Source organism: Eubalaena glacialis, chromosome 11 (assembly GCF_028564815.1).
Source record: "Eubalaena glacialis isolate mEubGla1 chromosome 11, mEubGla1.1.hap2.+ XY, whole genome shotgun sequence".
NCBI classification, from domain to species: Eukaryota; Metazoa; Chordata; class Mammalia; order Artiodactyla; family Balaenidae; genus Eubalaena; species Eubalaena glacialis.
In genome coordinates this window covers 101,342,622-101,367,814 of record NC_083726.1, presented here as the reverse complement: position 1 = coordinate 101,367,814, position 25,193 = coordinate 101,342,622, and the positions used below count along the sequence as shown (strand labels likewise).

The window sequence follows — 25,193 nt, the reverse complement described above, 5'->3', positions numbered from 1 at the left end:
AATAATCAAATGATTGACAAAAACAGTAATATTTTTTTCTGAGAATTTTAGAGATATATGGAAAAGTATAATTTTAAGCATCTTGACCTTTTGCTCAAGCAAAACTTCCTCCTGTTTAATTAGTTTGTGATTCTTTTTTTTTAAAAAAACCTCTGAAGTTGCTGCTTTAATACTGATAAACTTAGAAGGGATCTTCATGCTTTAATGTAATTGTGTATTAGAATATTCGGCCTGATGGATATCCAAAGGCTAGAACAATCTCTCAATGGTTTCACATTTTCTAACTTACATTTTCTAACTCCCTCCATGTTTTCAAAGAGAAATGAAATCTACTGATAAGACAGGCTGTAAGCATTAAGACTTAGATCTTGTTTTTCCTTTACAAATCTCATTCTACAGCTGCTCCTCTGCATCGCCATAACAACATGGATCTACGGAACATTTTCAAATGGCCTGAAGGGACATTTCCTGCATGGAGGCTACCAACATTTATAAGGTAAACATTGCCATTTGTTTCCTCAAAAGTAGATTGAAAACCTGATTTCAGCTCTACTCCTATCACACTAGAAGCAGCCTTGTCATTTGTTAAGATAGCCATTGTCTCCTCTCTAGTAGAAGAACAAGCTCAGTCACAGGCTTCTCCAAGTCTCATCCATCACGGTTCCTCATGGCAGAGCCTGCGCCCATCAATCACTGTGCGCTCTCAATTCTCTCTACCCTGTAATCCCTCTGGACAGTGCATTGCAGTACTGTGCTGGATTCCAGGCTGCTTTACAAATATCATCTGGTAATTTCATCCATATGTATGTTTCAAATGCCAAGTTGTTTATAAATTTGAAACAAAGCACTACTTCTACTATTGCTCCTTATTTCCTAATAGTTTTATTCACTTTATATCCTTACTAACTGCTTGCAGGATAAATGGATAGACATCAATATAGCATGGTGGTTAACAGCATGAACTTTAGGTTTGAATTAAGTTGGAGTCCTAGCTTCATCATCTATTAGCTGTGAAACTTTGGACAAGTTATTTAAACTCTCTAAACCTTGGGTTCTTCATCCGCAAACCAGGGATGTTAGTACCTATTTTATAAGTTTCTTGTAAGGATGAAATGTTAGGATCATGGTAGGACAGGTATCTAATGCAAAATAAGGGCCTAAGAGATGTTTGTTTTTGTAGTCACTGTTTGTCCCACTCACTCGACAACTATTTTCTGAGCACCTACTATGTTCCCAGCATGTTCTAAAGGTTGAGTAATGAGTGGTGAATAAACGAGACATGGTCTATGTACTCTATGGAGCTTACACCCTGGTGAGGGAGAGGCACAATAAACAAATCAGCATATAATTACAAATAGTGACAAAGGCTGAGAGAAAGACAGATGCTGTGATAGAGAGCACCAGAGAAAGATGGAATAATCAGGAAGGGCTTCCCGGAGAAGGTTATCTTTAAACTCCGACCTGAAAGATGAGGAAAATACCCAGTGAAGAGTGGGAGAAGGCAGAGGACAGAGGCTGAGTGGGAAAGCACTATGAAGTAGGCCGAGGGTCTGGAGCACGCTTAGTAAGAAGTATTGATCAGACTGAAAGAGTTTCAGAAGCCAGAAAAGGCAGAATCTTGTAGGACATGGGAAGAAGCTTGGATTTTACTCTAAATTCAATAGGAAACTATTGAGAAGTTTTAAGGAGGAGAGTGGCATGATCTGATTTCTGTTTTTAGGAAATTACTCTGGTTATCATGTGATAATTTGGAAAAATGCAACAAAAGTGGATGGACAAGTTAGGAAGCTGTTGCAATAGTCCAGGAAGGAGATGATGGCAACTTGGACTTGGTGGCAGGGGTGCCAGTAGAATCAAATCTCACCATGATATTGACTGGGGGAGGGAGGTGTTGTGGTTGACTTCAATTTCTTCCTGTTTATTTCACTCCTATAACTATCACCAGCCACCCTTTAGGCTCCCAAAACAGGGTGTAGCAGAATAATAATTTTAGATGTTTACATTAAATATTCTCTTGTAGTTATTCAGTTATTTTCTAGCAACCTTCTCAGAAACTTACTCAACACATTTCCCCATTTACATCAGTATTCCCCAAATCCTGCAATAAGACTTAGGGAAAAGTAAAAATGCTTCATCATCATGAAAACTTTACTCTTTAGCACCAAGCTGAGATGCTGGTAATCTGTGAAGCCTTGTTTTAATCCCATCCAATGCAACAAAAATTACTGAGCCTCCCCTCTATGAAATTTGCTTTTTGCCTTACCTGGAAGCCTCAAGGATTCTCTACATAACTTATTTTGCTTCGAATTTATATGTGCCTACTTTCATTCCCTTATAAACAACACCAACAGGTGGTATGGAATATTTGGTTGCATAATGATTAAGCCTGAATTTGGTGAGAACTCAAAGATTAAGGTTATTCTTAGCAAAACAAGTAATCCACTGCCAGGACTTTAAAGTGTTTAATGATTTATATCAAAAGAACACCTATGGAAGCACACCATGTGACTTGCAGATCTCCGTTTAAAACCATATATACCTGAAATAAGAATCCATGTACATTCACCCACAAACGCTATCTCAACACCATGGAAGAAATGAGTGACTCCATCTTTCTGTGTTAGGGAGTAGATTCTGAAACTAATCTAAATCACCACTTGATGCATGTTCCGTCAAAATGCAGGCCACCAAGGTGTGCAATACATTCTGGCTATTTAAACATCTTTATGGGATTTTTCTCAACAAGTGGGAGCAATGCAATTCTTCTACTCTTACTATGTGCAGAAAATAGTTAACAGGAGGATACTTGAGAAAATATCACAGGGTCATTTCATTGTCCCATAGCTCAGCATGCTGTAGTTTGAAACAACCAAAGATCCAATTCATCCTATCTGTTGTAGTCCCAGAACTACCTTTTTAAAGAAAATTTTATATCTAAAATCAGAAAACTCAGCCTTAAAGTAATTCAACCCAGATTAGGCAATTTTGATAGCAGAGAAAACAAAAACACTGAAGACAGCATAGCATGTCGTCCAGAAAGATGAGATGTGGGTGTGGAACCAGACTAGGGGCAGCAACACAGAATGATGAAGCATTTGGAAGAGGAGATGGAGTGGGAGAATTCCAGAATTCCAAAGAAAAGTTTTATCTAATAATTAAAATGGCATCCACCAGTTATCAAGCATATGCCAAGGGCCAGACACTGTACTAGACACTTCATGAATCTTATCTCTAATTCTTGCAGTAACTCTACAAGGCAGGTCTTAAGTATTCTTATTTTTTGACGAGGAACCAAATCTTCATAAGGTTATACACCAGGCTTAACATTCCTCAGCTAGGAACTGCAGAGCCAGAATTTGATGTCATTTCTATCCATCTGTAAAGACCAGAACTGCCTGGTAGGGTTGTTCAACCTACACAATCCTATACAATGGTCCTGTTAAAGCCCACCTCTTTCCACAAAAATACATTTTCCAAAGTTTGATTAAGTTTTAAACACTGACATTTAGAAGCCCTAAGCTCAAAGCTGCAGTCCTAAGGTGAATTTGAGAAGCCCTAAGCATTTTTGATGGAAGGAAGACCATATTGACACATTTTCAGAAATATGGCAAAGTAGTTCAGGGAAACTCTGACAGGGAGACCAAGGTGGCACATGACAAATAGATTCTGGGTGATCTATTTTGAGCAAAAGTCAGAGAGAAGAGGATGTGGAACTGCACATGGTGGCTGACTTTATGAAGAGTGTGGCAGATATTGGCAATTGCCTTCTAATATCTATCACCCTCTTATTTCTTTTAGGAACAGAACCCCCGAGTTTTAGCTGGGTTTAGCTGTTCAGCTAGATACTTTCCCAGGCTCCTTGGCAGCTAGGTTCCAACCAATGGAGTTTCTGGTTGACATCTGTCAGATTAAAAACAAATCTGGACTTTATTAGAAAGGATTATTGAGAAGTATTGGGGAGGGATGATGGCAATGGGAGGGATGATGGCAATGGGAGGGAAGAGAACTATTACAGCAGTGAGAACACTCTGACCACATGATCTGCACGTGTCAGGCAAAATGGGTTTCTTCCACCAAGAGGAGGAAACAAGGCTAGACAGAACCAGGTGCAGGGAAGTGGGATGAAAGGGTGGCAAAGTCAGACAGCAGATCAAAGAATGTTTCACCCTGAGTCCAGCCCATTTTCTGGGAGACCCTTAAGGAGGGGCTGTACCCCGGCTCAGGCTGAGGGCAGGCCAAATTTCAAGGGGCTCAAGGGAAGAAGAAAATCTTAACCAAAGCTTGGTTAATAAATATTTTGTTCCCAGTGATCAGTGGGGACCAAACCGTTCTGCTAATCAGTTAGGAAGCAAAGAATGGGAATTTGGAGGGTCTGTGTCTGGCCTTGTCATACACAAACAAGAGCGGCATCTTGAGTCTTTTCTAAATCATGGGTAAGTGTGGTTCTTTGCAGTAAGTTGTTTCCCAGAACACAAAGAGTAGGAGGAATTTCTTTAACCATTGTGGGTTTCCAGAATCACAGGGCTCTGGTAAAGTTTGACATGGTCATAATCTTAAGAGGAATCTGCTTGCCTGTACTTCCTCTTTGGCCTGTTAGTGGTTGGAGCTTAGACGTGGTGGCGATGAGTCACCCTAAGGGAGAGTATAACCTAAGATGGGAGGAACCTGGGTGCCTGAATGACTTTGTGGAACAGAGCTGTCAGCTTGCCCTGGTCAGCTCACCTACCTTTGGACTATTAGGAAAGAGAGAAATAAGCTTCTATCTAGCTTGCAACGTTTTATTTTTAAGTCTCCAAGTTATAGCCACTTAGCGCATACCCTCATGATTAAAAATAGTCCCTGCAAACAAGAAATTTTTTATGTGTTTTTGGCATCATGGTCAACCTGTAAGCATCATCTTCAAATATGAGAGATAATACTAAATGCAGAGCTCCCTTGCAAGTATTCATATTCTCATTAATGTATGAACACCTGATGCATCAAAAATTCAATTTTGCTCTTCTTTTTCTATGTCACATAGGAAAAGAATTCTGTTTCAGTTCCTGAAATGCATTTAAAAACTTTCCATTCACCTAGCATTGGAACATAAAAAAAGGAAAATGCGCTTATTTCTAACTAATGTATGTATGTGTTATGCTATTGTTGGGGCTCTTAAAAAGTTGCTTAAAATGGCATAATGTTCTACCATTTGATTCAAATGGCCTTTAGGTCAGTAATGTACTCCTTAATTGGAAATGTGGGCATAGGAAGATACAGAAGTTTGACCAGTAGTGTTTAAAAGAACGAACTAATCGCTATCAACTATGTATCACTTCCTGTTAGACACTGTAATGCACCCATCAAAGGTTGTTCCCAAAGGTAGCACCCACATGATGTACTTTGCTAACTGAACAATTACACGTATGCCTATTGCTAGTGGCACAGCTTGTCAAATTCCAAAGATCTTTCCTTTCTTATTTAAATTTCTCAAGCAGTCCTAATAACGTAAATAAGAGTTATCGATTAGTCTATGTTTCTCTAGTGAAAAAATAGTCCCATATCAAAACTGCCTAGGAAGGCTGTTTGTTCAATTTAATCTAAACAAAGAATTGGGTAAGAGCACTCACTGCAGCCTCTTTGATTCACTGGATCATTGAATTCACTGTCTCAGTTGAGTTCTTAATGATTTTCAAATACATTTTGGAGAAGTTACCTATCCTAGCAAAAAATGAGCCTTTACGATTTTAATTCCCTGCATCTCCTCTGTATTTTATGTGTGACTTTAATATGCTGTGAAATTATTCCAAATCTTTATTGTCCATTGTTCCCTTTTTAAAAACAGGTCCAGAACAGACATGAGACAAGCAACCAAATATATGGCATCGTTTTTCACCTAAATACTCAGAGTTTCAAAAGCATTCTTTCCTCTCCCAAGCCACCCCTTCTCCTCGTGGCTTCTGAAAAGTTCTACTTAAATGGATAAGCTCACCACTGGGGACACTGTCAATTAAGAACTTCTGCTCCAGCCTTTGCACTTTGCAGTAATTCAACAATCTTTTATATGCTAAAAACAATCTCGGGCTTCCCTGGTGGCGCAGTGGTTGAGAGTCTGCCTGCCAATGCAGGGGACATGGGTTCGAGCCCTGGTATGGGAAGATCCCACATGCCGCGGAGCAACTGGGCCCGTGAGCCACAACTACTGAGCCTGCGCGTCTGGAGCCTGTGCTCCGCAACAAGAGAGGCCGCGATAGTGAGAGGCCCGCGCACCGCGATGAAGAGTGGCCCCTGCTTGCCACAACTAGAGAAAGCCCTCGCACAGAAACGAAGACCCAACACAGCTAAAAATAATAAAATAAATAAATAAATAATAATTTAAAAAATAAAGGAATTCCTTTAAAAAAAAAAAAATCTCACTTCCAAGATTTGGTGTTTCTTGCTAATGCAAAACATCACTGGAAAAGGTCATCCTTTTTTCTATAGTGGAACCAACAAAGGAGAAGGGCACTAAGCCTTAAGAAATTCACTAAAACCTTATTTCCTTTTCATTCAAGCTTAAAACCTTACCTATCATTACAAAATGAAACAGAAATTTACCAGTCATTAGACTGAATTTGCTGATAATAAGTACTTTTCTGCTTTTGAAAATCCTTTACAAAAAAGATTAACAAAAGCAGTTCCTATCAAGGTGATTATTGTACATGCTTTTACTTTTTAAAAGAAACCAATTTCCCATGTTCTTACTTTGATAGGTTAATGCTAAACTCCACAAGAAGAAATCTTTTGGAAATGTGGACATAACCTGGGTTAGACATACTCCAGTGCTTTTCTCAGATATTCTGGGTCCTTTCTTAAACGTTCTAGGTTTGGTATGCAATATGAAACGCAACTGGGTAAAGGACAGTTCTAAGTTCCTTTGTATGTGCTGTTCAAAAACTAAGTTTACAAAGTCAAAAGTCAGTGTAGTGTGTGTATGCAATAATTTTGTATGTCTGTGTGACAAACCTGTACAATTGGTCGGCTACCGTTAACTGCTTTCTCTCCAGCACCTGTTTAACACAGCATGACGTAGTAGATACTCAATAAAAGATTACTGAATTGAAAGGATGGTTGACGTGTAACAAAGATTACATATAACCCTTAGTTTAAAATGCCTACTTTTTTAAACAATTGATTCTCAAAAAAAAGTGAATATGAGATTGATTGCTAAATTACTGAATACCTATAAAGGAGGGTTTAACCTACTCCAACCTACACAATATGTCGATGGGATGTGAACACTCTTAATTAGCTGCATCCATTGGACAAGTTTCCCTACCTCACTGAGATCACCGTCTCCCTTTTAAAATAGAATATTGGATGCTCGGGAGGCTGCGGAGACAGCTCGAAGCTCGCCCTCGCGATGACTTCCGGCTGGTGCGCTTCCCGACAGTGTCGTGCGGGGCGGGGCCTGCCGGGCGGAGCAGATCGCGCGATGTTTGCGCTCGTGGCCAAAGTGAGCTGGAAGGTCTTGGAGCGAAGACCCCTCACCCAACGCTCAGTTTTGCAAACTGCTATAGTTTAGCCTGCGACGCTTATGATTAGAGTCAACAATTTGCAATGGCCAGCTCACCTGATGCATTCTTAAGGTATGGCTTCTCCACCAGCTTTCTTAAAAGTCTGGCTCACTTTGAACCTCTTAAAAGCATTAATCTTCCGAGACCTGATAATAAAACTATGGGATAAATTGGATCACTATTACAGAGTTGTCAAGTAACATTGCTGCCCTATCAAAGTCCAACCACAGGTCTCTTGCCCACTAAAACATGTGGCGATGATCAGGCCAAGATCCATGACAGTCTGTACTGTGCTAAGGGACCTGGCTCTTGCATACAGGCACGTTGATGAGGACAAGGGAAGGACCCATGAGCTGGAGCATTCGGCCGTAAAATGTATGAGAGGAATTCTCTACTGCTATGTGCGTCAGGCCCATAAGGTCCAGCAGTTTAAGCAGGATCCACTCCCAACATGTCTTTATCTTCAAGGCACAGACAGGGGATGAGATCCTCTCCTATGAGGAGTATGGTCATCTTCAGATAAATGCAGTGTCACTCTATCTCCTTTACCTTGTGGAAATGATTTCCTCAGGACTCCAGATTATCTATAACACTGATGAGGTCTCTTTTATTCAGAACCTTTTATTTTGTGTAGAAAGCACTTACTGTGTACCTGACTTTGGTGTCTGGGAAAGAGGAAGAAAATATAATAATGGCAGCACAGAGTTGCATTCGAGGTAATTTGCTGATTTATCAGTGTTTTTGTTTTTGTTTTAATTTAAATGTGTGGAATTTGAATATGAATAAAAATCAAAGTACTGGATTGGAAAACATAAAAATAAAAAATAAAACGGAACTAATATTAATGATGACAATTAAATCAGGCAACACACACATTGTGCCCAGCATTGCACCAGGCATGTAGTAGATACCCATTAGATGGTAATAATTATTTTATTTTACAAGAGTGAAAAGAAGAGTTTATTCTACCTGGTGACTCTGTTCTGATTCTGAGGGAAAGTAGCAAATTTTTATAATATGTATGAACTTTTCATCTTATGTATAAACGTTGCCTTCTCTCTCCTCTTTTTTTAGAAGAATGGGATAGACGGCAGACCAATACCTGGAAAGAAAACAGCTGCATCCTTACACCTGACCTTCCAGGATACCCCCTCCCTCATCATTGCCACCTCTATTGCTTTTGTCTGATTTCTGCATGTTGATCTCGATTTGGCTTGGGTCTGCACGGAGCCACCTGCAGGGCTTTTGTTTCCCACCTATTGAGTCTCCCTTTGAGTAGAAAAAAGAAAAGATTTCCAGAGTCTGGACAAGGACATTTTCTTAAGTACCTAACAATAAAAGGGGCATGAAACTATTTACCAACTTCACTTAAATCCAGTAAAATTACCATTTACAGGGTGTTGCATTAAGTTGATTGCTTTCCTTTCTGTAAATAAAGACTTAAATTTCAGCTCACAGGAAAAACTGATACCAAGAGAAGCCGCTCGTGAAATGATACAAGCAGCGCTGGATGAGGGAATGTTAGAGGCAGGGTGGGGAGGAAAACAAAACTTGAACCAAAACCTTCACCGCATGTTTCATTTTAGAGTAATAATTAATCAAAAACAAACTAAATGTCAAGTTTCCTTGGATTATTATTCTCCCGGTCACCAGACCACTTTTCATTGTTTCTCGTTGTGATCCTGAATAGAGATATTGTACAGCCCACATTAGGGAGAGAAACTAGTTGCTCTCAACTCTGACCACAGATGTAAAATAACAGCCTCTGATATTCTTTCAGAAGTTTTGACTTCATTTTTTCTGGAAACTATAAAAAGAAATCTTTTTTGTTGCTACAGTTTTGCTGTGCTAGATGCTTTGTATAGCTTCCCTTCAGTCTGGTCTTAAGAGAAGAGCTTTATCCTGCATACCCATTAGCAAAGAAAAGTGTCTTCGAATCCCTACACAAAAGAATTATTTTGTAGAGGTGCCCGGCCATAGGTTTATATTCATTCCTGGTTCCTCAGGTGACCTATCATGCATAACAAATTTTTTGAAGAGATTAGAAAAAAGATGGTGAGACTAAAGAAGAATTTGAAAGTTCACTGTATCCAATAACCCAAGAAGAACTTTAAAAGAAAAAAAAAAAAACATTAAGAGAGACAAAGTGGTTTCTAAAATAAACAAACAAGGATCTGCCTTAATAAAGTAGTTGACAGCTTCTCTCCCTCTTTTCCAGGCTCAGCCACCAGCAACAGACAAAAGGCCTCGTTTGCACAGCTGTTGCCCAAAGAACTGAACAAAGCGCTGAAATTTTAACTTGAATTTGAAAAAAAAAAAAAGTCAACTGACAAAGCACAGATATCAGGGAAGTCAACAAAGAGGCAAAAAACTTTGTGAGGTCAGGAAGAAGAATTTTCTAAAAGGTAAATTTCCTGGGAGCTCGAAGGAAACTGGAAATCAGAGTCTGATAAAGGCCTGGGGGCTGAGCTCTGGAAGCTCCCATGCCCGCACAGCCACCAGAGTGAAGATCACAACAGCAGGGAGAAATCCATTGCCCAAGATGGTGGAGCAGAAAAGGCCACAATTTCTTCAGAGCTCGGAAGCTGGAGCCAAGTGAGGGATAACTTCAAGAAAGAGCCTGCCTCATATCGTTTCTTCTAACTTCTGGAGTCTGCCTTAGAATGAGTCTTTGTCATGGGGAGAGGGAGGATCCGGGAAAGACAGAAGAAGGTAGTAATGTTTTTACATCCCCTTCATTTTAAATATGTTTCTTGTCCTTTATTTTTTTTTAACAATATATAAAGCCTCACAAAAGAAGAGGCAACTAGTGTTTTACAAGTAAATCCTCTTGGGAAAATAAGCAATATACTGGTTTAGGCTATTTATGATTTATAGACTATCAGTTTCAAAAAAAAAGCTTGAAGCATCCGTACAATAGAAACTATGAAAACAATTAGAACATTAAACCAGGGGTCAAAGAACAAGATGGCAGGATCTAATGGGGACAGGGAGAGGGAGTAATTGTACCAGAAAATATAGAAACCATCTTCTCCTTTGCTGTATCAGCTGTGATATACAGAACTAAAATTTACGTTCAACTGCAGTGAATTCAGTTCTTTTTTTTTTTTCAGTCCTTTTCCAGCTGCAATAAGAAATGCTGAAGGAATTTCAAGTACAGTCCCAGAAATGGTAATTAAATGTTCACAACATACCGCCTATGCATTGGGTTTGCCCAAAAGTTCATTTGGGTTTTTCCATAAGAGGTTATGGGAAACCGTATGAACTTTTTGGCCAGCCCAATACTAGACACCCCCTTGAAGAGTCTTGGAGTCTTATGAGAAAGAGAAACAAAAACAAATAATCTCAATGCAATATGATCAATTTGGGTTGCATTTCTTTTCATATATACTATAGGAGAGGTTCTGTGGGGCTAGGGAAGGAAAGCCTTCACTTGTTGGGAAAGAGAAAAAGCATTACTAACACTTCATATGGGTGATATATTGGCAGGGACTTAAAAGAAGACCAATTTTCCAAATGGAAAAGAGGGAGGACAGTCCCCAAAGAAACCATGCATGCAAATGGACAGAGGAGGAAAGACCACAGCGTGTTCGGGAAGATTTCACCATTGAGGGGCTGGGGATAAGGTGGAAAAGTAGCTTGGAATTGTGAAAAACTATAAAGAAGACACTGAAGAGCTTTTCAACAGGTAAGTGACAGTATCCTATTTCAGTTTTAGAAGCCAGTTGCATGTTGCAACTTGGAGAGTGGATAAGAGTAAGGGTGAAATTAAAGTAAGGAAGGAGGCTGTTTTAGGGTTCTTCAGAGAAACAAAACCAATAGGATGTGTGTATATATATATGTATATATGTGTGTATATATATATATATATATTTGTATAACAAGGGGTTTCTTTTAAGGAATTGGCTCACACAATCACAGAGGATGGCAAGTCTAAAATCTGCCGGCTGGGCTGGCAGGCTGGAGACCCAAGAGAGCCGATGCCACAGTTCTAGCTGAAGGCTCTGTGCTGTAGCAACAAAAAGAGCCAATCAGTGTTGCAGTTGAAGTCCAAAGGCAGGGTGCTGAGAATTCTCTCTTGCTTGGGGGAGGTCAGTCATTTTGTTCTATTCAGGCCTTCAACTGATTGGATGAGGCCTGCCCACATTATGAAGAGCAGTCTGCTTTACTCAAAGTCCACTCATTTAATGTTAATCTCATCCAAAACACACTCCTAGAAACGTCCAAAATAATGTTTGATCAAATATCCAGGTACCCTGTGGCCCAGTCAAGTTGACACATAAAATTAACCATCACAGAGGCTATTAGTGTATATAGAGGCTATATAGCATACATGAGACATGATATAGGGTCTGGACTAAGCTCAGAGCAATCGGGACAGGAAAAAATAAATAAGATGTAGGGGAAAATTGAACATGAAGATATAAAAGGGACATTGTTAGGATAAAATCAAGATTGGTAGTTTGAACAAATACGTATAGAAAAAAAAATGAATTAGATGGCCAGTAACCTCCAAGGATACATTTTTCTTTTAGTTCTTTTCTTTTTCTATAGCAAATCCAAGTTTCTTCTGCCTCCTGGTGCCTATATTCACAATTCACATTTTTTTCTTATTCCAAACTGCATCATCAGTTACTCTAAGAATCATTATAGTTGCAAAGGATATTTCATTGATCAGATTTCATATGTGTGAGGATACATATTTCTTGATCTATTTTGAAATATGCATTTACTTCTTGTGAAATCTGGTAACTTGAATACACTTCTTTGCCTCTGTTTCTACCCAAACAAAATGTATAAACACATAGGAACAAGAATACATAGGAAATAACAACAGAGAGAAATAGTGACAAAATTTTGAGAACCGGAATTAGGTAGACTGAGTGATAAATCAAACGAAAACAGAAAATCAAGAAATTAAATTCCCCCACAAAACCCAAGAAGAACTCAGCAATTGGAGAAACAAGACGCTTCTGAAAGGAGATGGGAGGTGTTCAAGGGGAGCAGAAAGTCTAATGTAAAAATCAACTAAATTTCTAAATCACCTCCCCAACTCCCTGCAACTAGCTGTCCGCCTGTTGCCAACCCCAGCAGAAGACTGGAGGTTTTCTCTTTGGAGAAGTTGAAACAAAAGAAATATGGAATTGAGGACAATAGTCAGAGCTAGGGGCAAAAGATGTGTGTCATAATGAAAACTACAATTAAGTGAAAAATCTGCACTCATAATGGTAAAGTCTCCAATGCCTTTACCCCTTTTGTTCCCAGAATACAGCAGCTTCAGCGATAAATCTCAAGCAAGAGATAGGAAAATCTGACCAACCCAAGAGAAAAAGACCCACAGAGGCAGATAGCTGGAGATTTCCCATTGAAAGACCCAGGTTCCATCCTAATCATCCAACAATGAAGCCAGCAGTTGACGAGCCTCTCCAGTGCACGCAGAACTTACAATCAGCTTTTTAGTGCCTTACAGTTAAACATAAAAACACCACCAAGGATCATTGGGCATGATGAAGGCTTTTAATATGAAAGTAGAAGGCAAAACAGGAAAAAGGAAAAGTGATGACCTACAACACAAGAGGCAAAAGAAAATGTCATACACCAAACTCTAGTGTCCCCAGGTAGAGAGGAGAAACTATTACACCCATTAAATAAAAACAGGATGTTTTTTAAAAAGTAATCCTTAGAGAACAAGCCCTCTTAGAATTAAAAAATGGCAGAAATAAAAATGTCAATAAAAGTGTTGGAAGATAAAGTTGAAGCTGTCCAAAAGGAAATAAAACCACCAATAAGTAAAAAATACAGAAAGAAGCTGAGAAAAAGAAAATGGGCAAGAAAGTTGAACATTCAAATGACAGAAGTTCCAGAATGAGAGAACAGAGCAATGGAAAAGAGGAAATTATCAAAAAGAAAACACCAAGAAAAGTTTCCAGAACTGAAGGTGGTGAGTTTTCAGGTGGAAGGAGCCTAGAACCCCAGTGAGCACCAGCCCACTTGAAGCACACATATACATACCAAGCATATTATAGAAAAACTTCAAGATATTGGGAATAAAAAGGTCCTTTAAAAAAAAAGTCCTAAAAGCTTCCAGAGAGAAAAAGCAGATCACATACAAAGTTATCAGGAATGAAAATTACATTAGCGGTTCAAGAATTCCTGGAAGCTACAATACGGTCAAAATTCTAGAAGAAAATGATTTGCAGCTTAGAATTCTAACCCATTTGAATTATCAATCATGCGTGATTACAGAATAAAGCGAGGTCTCAGAAGTTTTCTCTCTTCAATGCTCTTTCCCAGAAAGCTACTAAAGCAGTGATTCCCAAAGCAATGTCAGCATCACTTAGACATTTGTTTAGAAATACAAGTTCTGAGACCTCACGCCAAATCTACTGAAGCAGAAACTCGGGGGCCAGGGGCAGGGGTGAGGCTACAATCTATGTCCTATCAAACCGTTTGGGTGCCAGCTAAAGCTTGAGAAACACTTTACCAGTGGATGTACTCCCCCCAAATAAGGAGTGAACCAAGAAATAGGAGACATAAGCTATCAATACAGGACACACAACACAGATAGTCCAGAACTGAAGGACAGAGGCTACAGGGGGATATAACAAATTAACATTTACGACATGACTCTTATTTTTCTAAAAATTTTCCATTTATTATGTTCAAATCATCCCAACAACCTCTTGAACCTTATGAACTTCGTCCCAAGCAGTCTAAACCCAGGACCCGTAGGCTCTTAATTACAACATAGACTACATGTGCCATAAAAACCGGGGACTTCCCTGGTGGTCCAGTGGTAAAGAATCCGTCTTCCAATGCAGGGGACGCAGGTTCAATCCCTGGTCAGGGAACTAAGATCCCACGTGCTGCAGGCCAACTAAGCCCACACGCCACAACTACTGAGCCTGCGCACCTCAACTAGAGACGCTGCGTGCTGCAAACTACAGAGCCCACATGCCCTGGAGCCTGCACACCACAACTAGAGAGAAGCCCATGCACCGCAACAAAAGATCCCTCATGACCGCAGCCATAAATAAATAAATATTTTTTTAAAAAAACCATAAAAACCAAGGAAATGCCTGATGTGTTTAAATATATTGAGAGATTTACACCTCTGTGGAAGACTTATAGGGGATAGATACATAGAATACCCAACAAGTAACACTGAGGCAAATATTCCATGGAGAAAGAGTTGAACCAGAAAGAAAATGTAATCATGCCATGTGATGGATATTCATGTGGTCCTATGAGAATAAACACTGAATGATGATTTAACAAAAAATTATGATATCATTATATTAGAAGGATAGCAAGGTGAAGGGTAGCAGAATATGCCACCCCAAAATAGGACTATAGGAATTCAGGACCTGCCACCCCAAAATATGCCACTTTGGTACATTGATCATTTTGAGCTGTTAGTACTTGAAAAAACAGCAAATGAGGGAGAGGCCTTCTCTGAGCTCCTCTTACCTGCCTAAAGACAGATAAGTTCCCCATAAGGAACTCAACTGCCGTAAATCCCTTCCCAGGAGTTTCATAACCAGGGAAGATTGATTCTTATCACAGGAGAGGAGACTAGAAATGGACACTTTAACCAGACAAACTTTGTCACAAACTATCATACCGCCCATCTGTTCTTCTAAGGGCCCATTCATCATTCCTAAAACTCATTTACCTAAGAGGTGTACATCCCCCCCTCACCTTTAACCTACTGAGATGGCATTTAAGTCTGAATTCTAAGCCACCTGGGGGAGTTACTCATTTTTCCCTGGGTCTCTCTCATGGACACATAAGGTATACACATTAATAAACTGCTGTTTGCTTTTCTCTTGTCAATCTGTCCCTTATTACAGGAATCTCAGCCAAGAACTCAGAAGGGTAGAGGGAAAATCATGTTTCCTTCCCTCTGAAGACAAAATAGGAGAGGTGCAAAGGGGTACACAAGCTAAACTGTCCTCCTCCGTATTAGGAAGTTAATCGTTCATGCCTAAAACTGAAAAAATAGGAAATAAGAGTATAAACATGGTAATAGCTAAAAGAGTTAAAACTGGTTGCCCCTTTAGAGGAAGGATAGAGAGAAAAGAGAGGTAAGAGAGGAGACTTTTCGTTTTTGTTGTAAGCCTCATACAACTATTTGACCTTTTAAATTACTCCTGCATAGTTTGAGAAAAAAAATAAAATCAAGTTAAGAAAATAAACTTAGTACAATGTAGGAGTCAAAATTTAATAAATGTTTCTAAATTTCTTCTGACAGACAATTTCTGCCATACTCTGTTTTCTGACACTCAAAGAGGAGCAAAAGCCTTCTTGGGGCTTTCCTCTTGTCCCTATAACCCCTCTCTGTCCCCAGCAGAATGCCTCAGACCCTGAGACTCTGGGCTTCAAGTTCAAAGGGACAGATGGGAGAGTCACTGGGGATGCCTCATCCTAACTCTCCCGTGAGATTTTGGCAGAGTTGTTTTCTCTATGATCGTGTCTGCAGAAAAAACTCTCTCAATCATCCAGAAGTTTCTACTATGTGTAAGGTTGCCATGTCTTTGCCTGTGTTTTGATAACATACCCATGAGCTTTTTGGTATCATGCTTTCACTTATTCAGTCATTCATTCATTCAAAAACAAATGTTTAATGAGGCCCTACTATGTGCTAGATACTTACTATTAAGTTTCCTAAAATTATTTTTCCTCAATGCATGGTTTTCATACTTAGGGATTAAGATATTTCAAGGTTCTTTATAATTCCTGCCTTTTTGTGTGTTAATTAGAAAAGGCAACCTTCTGTGATGTAATGATTAATTAAAATAAGGATAAACTGATTATCTTAAGAAAAGAAAAGCTCCAAGATTTACTTTCTAAATTTAGATCAGGTCAGTTTAAATTTTCTCTTAACCAACATGTCAGCGGTCTCTGTTGTCACAAAAAAATTAAAATGTTAACATTTATCTAAAAGGGTTATCCACCTCCTGCTGCTGGTTTATGAGCAAACAGACTTCTGCATTTCCTCTCAAGAGAGAAAAGTACATTTACAGAGTAGAATAGTATTTTGAAGTACTAATCCATGTATCCTCACTCCATCCCACGTGACCCCCATCTCAAATTCAGGCAATTTAACGTAAGTCCACCATTGTCCAAAAGGATAGTTATTATGGCAGAACCAGTGTATGAAGAGGACAAATTAAAAATCCTTCAGCATAACCAAAGTAATATTACTCTGGTAATATACTTGTTAGTTTAAGTTATAACTCAAGGCTTAGTTTCCAGTTATGGACTAAATGTTTGTGTCTCCCCAAAATTCATATGTTGAAGCCCTAATGTGGTGGCCTTTGAAGGTGGGGCCTCTGGGGGTAATTCGATCATGAAGATGGAGCCTCCATGAGGGAACTAGTGTCCTTATAAAAAGAGAAAGAGAGCTGCCCTTTTTCTCTCCTCTCCATCATGGGAGGATACAAGAAGACCTGTATCTACAAGCCAGGAAGAGGGGTCTCACCAGACACTTAATCTGCTGGTGCCTTGATATTGGACTTCCCACCCTCCGAAACTGAGAGAAATAAGTGTTTGTGGTTTAAGTCACCCAGTTTATGATATTTTTGTGATAGCAGGCTGAACTAAGGCTACCCAAAGCAGGAATTGAAATCCCAGAAGTGGCCACCTGCCATGCAAATCAGGAGCCCACGCTCCATAGACAGCCCATAGGAATATACACCTTCTGTTATCCACATCTCCATCAGTACTAGCTTTTCTAACTAGCATAATGAATGTTAGAAACAAGGTCTCATTGTGGAAATGAGTGGAATTTCAGATATGTTGTTCAATGAACAGAATACGAAAGTCCACCCAGGGCTTCCCTGGTGGTGCAGTGGTTAAGAATCTGCCTGCCAATGCAGGGGGACACGGGTTTGAGCCCTGGTCCGGGAAGATCCCACATGCCGCCGAGCAACTAAGCCTGTGCACCACAACTACTGAGCCTGCGCTCTAGAGCCCGCGAGCCACAACTGCCAAAGCCCGTGCGCCTGGAGCCCATGCTCCGCAACAGGAGAAGCCACCGCAATGAGAAGCCCGCGCAGCGCAACGAAGAGTAGCCCCCGCTCAGCGCAACTAGAGAAAGCCCGCGCGCGGCAACGAAGACCCTACGCAGCCAAAAATTTTTTTTAAAGTCCACCCAGGCCTGTAACCTGTACCCTCAAGGATTAATGCCCAAGGCTTGACCCACAAATGAACCTGTGTCCAATCATTGAGTCAGAGGACTTCTGGTTGCCTCATGCGACTCCAAGGGTACAGAATTCTGCCTCTGGATATTGTTGCATCTGCTTCACGTAAACATTTCATGAAAGAGGTAGTTGGAGCACTTCAAAAGAACAGAGAGCTGGGACTTCATCGATCTTACAGAACAGTTTGTGTAAATGTTTTTGAGCCTGCTTGCCAATGAATTTTTTTTAATAAGGTCTGTATTTGTGGCATAATTTATGGAGAGTAAGTCAGTTTTGTGGTGGTTACTATTATTTACTAAAATAACCTAAAGTTGTATGAGACTAAACTGGCTTAGGTTTACAGAATTAGTTGACAGAGAGTGAAGAGCCCTGAATGAAATGTGTAGTCATGACCAGGGAACAGTGCAGCAGAAGAAAGCTTGGATCATATAGCTGAGAATTACTAGGAGCATGAACATCTCAACAGAAGCTACTGTAGTGTAGTGACTACATCTGGAAACCATACACAATGACCTCAGCAAATGACAGCATGGACAACTACTAACCAAGGCCCAGATACTTCCTCCTTTCCTGGAGCCAAGAGGCTACTTGAATGCAATCAGAGAATTGCCGGCATTAAAACTTGAAGTGACTAAGTTTGCCAGGAATTGACTAAAACTATGGTTACTGCCATCAGGAAGAATCGAGTCTCTAAATAGATATTAAACTGGAATTTAGGGGGAAAAAAATCTAAGACTTTTCCTTTCTTGCACGTCTGAGTTTTGGATTTTGAGAAATTCATACCCACTATATGCCACACGGGGAAAAACAATTCTGGGTCTCTCTCAATTTTTCTCTTCAAGGTCTTTTAAGACTTGACACCTCTGTTGCATTTTCTCCTCTAGTTAGGTCTTCAGGAGTGACCCCATGATCCCCCTAGACTCTTCTTTGTAATCCAAAGTCTGGTTCAAAGCCCAAAAAAGGGATATTCACGTCTTGCTGAAAATCAGGGAGAAAAGAAAGGCAGCATCTTAAGTATGTAGGTATGTGTCTTAGCTTGCGCTTCTATAACAAATACCATAGATTGGATGGTCTAAACAACAAACATTTATTTCTTACAGTTCTGAAGGCTGAGAAGTCCAAGGTCAAGGTGTCAGCAGATTTTGTGTCTGGCAAGATCCTTCTTCTTGGCTTATAGGCAGCCACCTTCTCACTGTATCCTCACATGGCAGAGAGAGAGATCATCTTTCTCACGTCTCTTCTTATAAGGGCACTAATCCCATGCACTGGGGCTCAACACTCACAACCTAATTACCTCCCAAAAGTCCCACCTCCAAATATCATCGCATTGGGAATTAGGACTCCAACATATAAATTGGGGGTGGGGGAACACATCTAATCCATAGCAGTATATATTGTGGCAGGGAGGAAAGTGGTGATGAGGAAAAAGCTATGTTGAATTCACCTCCCAGGAATTTTACTTCCTGAGGGAAGCAGGTAGCATCATCTTGCATTCAGCAAAAACTTAACTATCAGCCAGCATTAGGAAAGCACTAGTTTCACCAGGATGAGTAAAATATTTTCTGACATCAAATAAGGAGACAGACCATATAATGTGCTAAGTGCTGTGATGGGGTTAGGTACAGAACCAGCGTTGGGGGATGGAGAGAGCCCAGCTCTGACTGGGGGCACCTGAAAAGCCTTTCAGAAGTGATGAGATTGAAACTGGGTCCTAAGTTTCACCAGCAGAGAATGGCCTTGCCAGTGAGCAGTAACAGAAAATGTCAAGGCAAAAATGAAAGAAAAAGCATGGCGTGTTAGAAACGGTGACAAGTCCGGGGGTCAGAGAGTGTGTGGCTGGACTGGCAAGACTATGCTAGAGGGTGCAAGTGTGGTCAGATTGTGAAGACTCACGAATGCTTTTCTGAAGAGATTGGCCTCGATGAGGTCAGCCAGGTCATCCAATGAGCCTGCAGGTCCCAAAGAGGTGCCCTAATGGGAGCACAGAACACCAGAGCTCTGGCCCCCTCCACTCCACCCCAGACCACTTTGTATCTTTTATATATCTCTTATTTCTAATTTAAAAGTAGAACTCCGCTGTTATTTTTAAGTTTTAAAATTGCTCATATAAGCAAATGAAAGTCATGAAAGATCTTTAATTAGACAAGTTAAATGACCGTGTTTACATTTCAGACAGCTAATTCCCGTTGCAGGGCAGGAGGAAAGATTAGAGAAAGGAGACATAAGAGGCGGAAAAGTCATTAGCTAGACTGTTAAAATAGCCCATACAAGGAATGACAAAGGGTCCAAACCAAGGTAGTGATAGTACGAGTGTGAACAGATGCAGGAAGAGGGAACAGATTCTAGAGACATTTTAGAAATTGAATGAACAGCCTTTTACAAGTCCTATTATACATGTAGCAGATTTCAACAGCGTTTGGGCCTAGCAGGCAGGTAATCCACTTTACCTTTACTTTGGTGGATTGATGTAATATCAGTAATATCAGTTGCTTCACTTCAACTCCAGTGTATTACCACAGGGAGGTGAGATAAGGACCTCTGGCAACATTCCAAAGTATAGGTTGTTGAAGGTATTACAGTTTGTAGACCGATGTGACTTTGGAAAACAACATTAAATTTAGTGGCTTATGGACGAACATAGGAAAAGTCACCAATGCAGAGTGTCTGACTTATCAATTCCAGAAGACTGATGTGGTATTTTGTTGTCTCTTTTCTCCTCTCTCTTTCACTTTCTACAAGTAATATTTTTTCCAACCCTAAAAAAAGGAATTTGAAAAAAAATAAATTTAGTAGTAAATAAAGTAAGCCATAGATATGGTTCATTTTGTTGTTGTTGTGTTATACTATTTGTCACGATAGCACATGATAGAATGGTTTACTAAGACGGATCCTTACGTGTGCTGGCCTTATAGGCAGGCAGAACAGACTGTTGACTCTATTATGATTTGAGATATGGTGATGAGTTGCTCAACCCTTATTCACACATTCAATCATTCAGTAACTTCTTACTACGCATCTACTTCGAAAAAGGTCTTATGACAGGTAAGCGCAGTGGAATACAACACAGATGTGGTCTTAGGCTAGTAGAGTTTTCAGCCAGCCAGAGAGACAAACATTAGACAACCAGTTGCACACTTCATTATTTGGCCACTATTGTGATAACTGCTTTGAAGATGAAAGAAAAGCTACAAGAGAGTCTAGAACAGGGGGCCTCACCTAGTCTGCACTTCCGCGAGGGAGTGACCCTTGATGGGTGAGCTGAAGAACAGGCTGCTGCTTCTGCAAGAAAATGGAGAAGAGATATTCAGACAGTAGGTGGTGCAAAGCAGGCATATATGCACTGAGCAGCTGGAAAAGGCCATGGTGGCTGGAGGGCGGAAATCAACAGGAAGACTGGCCAGATGCACAGATTTGTACGCCTCGTTGGGGTTTGGTTTTAGCCAGAAGGCCAAAGGAACACCTTCAGCGGAATCTAAACAGAGGGTGTAGTTATCAGACGTTTTTTTAAGGACTTCTCCAACTTCTTGGTGAAAAATAGATTGGAGTGAGACAGAAGTGGACTCAGGGAGACCACATAAGTGGCTCTTGTCAGAAACTTCACCAGATTTCTCAGCTGCAGACCCTGATGCCAACAACCTGAGTTCCGGGGACAATTTTAACCAGAGCAGAGTGTACATACAGTTAGGCTCAGATACACCCGGCAGCAGAGTCTAGAGTGTATCTTGCTGTTGAGTTTGATGTCCTGTGCCTCTAGGCCACAGCCTTTGCCACTGCAGATGTGTGGGCCTGGGCCATGTGCCAGCCACTGTTTCAGGGTTGCCTTCTTCCTCATTCGCTACACATGGCTGAAGCCTCTTCCTAAAACCTGCCCCTGACCTCTGCCTGGCTTCACCAGTCCTTCACTTCTGTAGTCATTCATCACACACTGGATGGGCCTCTTAGAATAGCACTGTCTTCCAGATAGAGTTCTTTTCTACCAGCTGCTTCTACCTCGGCTGTTGGTTCCCTCACTGGTTTCAGCCCTGCCCTAGGTCAAGGTCCTCACCTGGTCCCTCCCCTCCCCAAAAGTGCCTCTGAGGCGAGGCTGTCAGAATGATACAAAATAAACTACAATAAATAGCACACAGTGGTGGGTTACCTATCTAGAAGCCTTTCCCTTTAGCAGAAGACAGCTTTCTTATTTCTTATTCTTCTGAGAGAGCAAGGTAAGATTTATTATTTGTTAACAGTTGCACCAAAAATTCCAGTGTGGCTGAAGTACTGATGCATATGGTTATCAAAAGAATCAGGAACATGTTTTATAGCAATAAATATCACTCAGATTTTTTTCTCAAACATGTTTAATTGTTTAGGTCTGTTTGCTTTTAACTGGCCTGAGTGTCTAACTCCCATGTTTCTCTGGATTTCCTGCAGTACAAATGATACACCTCAGTGAAGAGAGATACTGGGATGTGAAAAGAAGAGAGTCAATTTAATCTGCATTTAATCTGTAGCAGGTGTGCTGTTGGATTTAGTAAGCATTTCTGGGTAAGCAGTGTTTTTTTTTCTTTCTTTCCTTAGGAAGAGACCTTGAATCACATGAGCAAAATTTAAATCAAAACATGAAATATAATCTGAGCAGGATACAACAAATAATTCTCCACCCTTACACTTTCTCTACACCTAAAAGAAAAGAGTTAAGAGGGGAAAAGTTTTCTCTGAGCTTGCTAGGGTATATTTCTTTTTCTTTTGTTTCCTCTTTTCCTTCTCCAGTCCAGGCAAGATGGGACCACCCATAGAAATTAACTAACATCTCATTTCCTGAGTCTGAAATCTGAAAAACATTCATAAGTTTCAGGATAACATCTTTTTACATCTGTGTTTGTGGTTCCGTTTTAAACACCTTTTTCTAAAAATAGAATTCTCAGTATGACCAGAACAAACACGGACTGGGTGAAAAATGTTTCTGCCAGATTGTGAGATTGATGTGAATTAAAGTAGCTGAAATGTAAGCCCATGTTATTGTAATCTGAAGTGTTAGAGCGTGCCCTTCAGCTAAGAAATGCAAGATATTTTCAAAACAAGCATCGTGTGACACTCAGCAGATTAAGTCGTATTATTGCAGTTCTCCAGAGGAGGTAATCTGTTGTGCAGAGACTTCAGGATGTTTTGCTAAAATATTGACCTTTTATTTCCTAATGCGGCTCAGAATTCTCAAATTTTTGATGCACTTGTTTTACATTTTGTGCTGTTAACCGGATTGCTGTCAAAAATTCTAATGAATCTTACTATCTTTTAAGCTAGAGGAGAGAGCAAAAAAAGATGTACAAGAAAGAACAACAAAGTTTCAGGTGTTTTGATTTAACGCTTTTTATGCGGTTTTGAAGTTCCCAACCATACTATTAACTTATCTACTTCAGCACTTTGTAACCTGTCCTCAAATTTGGGATTTTCTTTATCCTTTCTTCCATGTACTCTGATAGCACATATGTTATCATCTGTAGATTAGTTTAATTTTTCTGCAATGATGAAACATCAAAGCGTTTTAGTCACTTGAGCTGCCAGTTAGAAATTGCAGCTTCCAGCTCCACCTGAGCAGAAATAAACAAGCCCCAAAAGGAAAGGTGAGTAGGAGCCAGAAAGAGATCCAATGGCAAAGCCTCTGTGGGAAATATGGAAGAACAATGTTATTTCTGCTTACTAGATACGTGAGCACAGTGCGAGGGAGACCAAACGCTGAGGCTGGACAAAAACAAGAAGCAGAGGCTTTGACTTATATCAAAATTGGTCAGGAGAGAGGCAACTGTCCTTTTCAAATAATTTCCAAAAGAGCTTCCTGCCTAACAATACGCCCTCCATTCAGTTCATCTTTTGTCTTCTATTCCTTTTATTTCCTTTGGGGTTTTTTGTTTGCTTTGTTTTGTTTACATAGATGCTTAGCTTCTGGCTCTCATCATTTCTCAAACTCCAGCTCAGTGACTTTCTTTTTTAAATAACAAAGGACTTTCCCAATTTAATGAATGAAATTAATTATCAGATTTAAGAAATCCAGTAAATCTCAAGAAGAATAAATATGAGCAGAAACATGCTTAGGCACATAATAGATAGAAGGCTGAAAACCAAAGAGAAAAAAACTTGAAAGCAGACAGACAAAAAAATGGCAACTCTACATAAAGCAGCACACAGTTTGAATGATGTTGATTTCCTATCAAGAACTATGGAGATGAAAAACAACATCAAAGAGGTTTAAAAAAATCTGCCAAGACAAAATTCTGCATCCAGCATAAGTGTTCCTCAGGAACAAAGGCAAATATAGACATTTCAGGTAAATGAAAACAAAAAAAAAGTCAGCACAAGCAAACCTGAACCATAACAAATGGAAAAAACAAGTTTTTCAAGTTGAAGGAAAATTATACCAGACGGAATTATATATATATTTATATATATAATCTTAAATAATCTGTATATTAAGTAATATATAATTACAAATAGATAATTTGTATGCACATTTGATCATTTTCATATCTTTCCTCCATATTTTTTAGCTGGGAGAATTAAAGAGGAAAATTGTTTTGTCAGTTTTGAATAAAAGATTCTTTAAATTCTATAGTGCTCAACAATTTGCAGAAGTTTCACACACGTGATTTCATACAATCCCACAATAACCTTTTTTTTTTCAAATTCCAACTCAGTGACTTTTTTGATTTCTTTGTATTCAGTAGGTTATTCCTAGGCATCTGATATCTTGTGGCTATATTTTTAACACCCATAGTAAGATTTTAGATATGTTCACTTATTTTTTTAATTAGTCCTCCGTCCAGAGCCAGCTCCCTCTGTTATTCTGTGCTGGCTCAAAGCTCTGACTCATCTTCCTGGTAAGATGCTGCCTATCTTTGCCAAAGAAAAAAAGACCCATCTCTGAAGGAGGCAGGGTTAAAAGTTTTCCAAGGGCCCAATTTCTGTGAATTCATAATCCAAACATATACAACATAAGTGAAAGCTGAACAATTACCTCATAAATGTTGGAGAACATATTTGAGGCAGGGCCATATGTGTCTGTGTTTAATTATCTTTATGATTAACAGAAAAACACTTCGAAGGACTGAAACATTTTTAGTTCATCTAACCAAAAGAAGATCAAATTTGTATAGGGCCTTTCAACTTAAAGGGGTACTCTTTAAGAAAAAGAACACAGAATTAAAACTAGAAAATTAGGAACAAAAGTGAATATATGTTTGGAAAGAAAAATAAATCACAATAAAATACAATTTAAAGAACAGATAAATACATTAAACATCATACAATACAGAAAATAACTATTTTATTAATTAATTGCCTGTTAAGCCTCTCAGATACAAGTTTCTATTTTTTGGCTTCATACTCTGAAAAATATATACAAAATTAATTGTAACACAAGAGGAATTAAAATACAGTTTTAAATTGTTGCTACATTATATTGAGCTGCATAAATATGTAA

The 25,193-nt window shown here is 39.5% G+C and overlaps 1 pseudogene; it reads left to right on the top strand.

The window, feature by feature from the left end:
* The first annotated feature begins 7,575 nt into the window (after positions 1 to 7,575).
* Positions 7,576 to 8,252, top strand: LOC133101739 (phosphorylase b kinase regulatory subunit beta-like; annotated as a pseudogene).
* Positions 8,253 to 25,193: the final 16,941 nt, after the last annotated feature.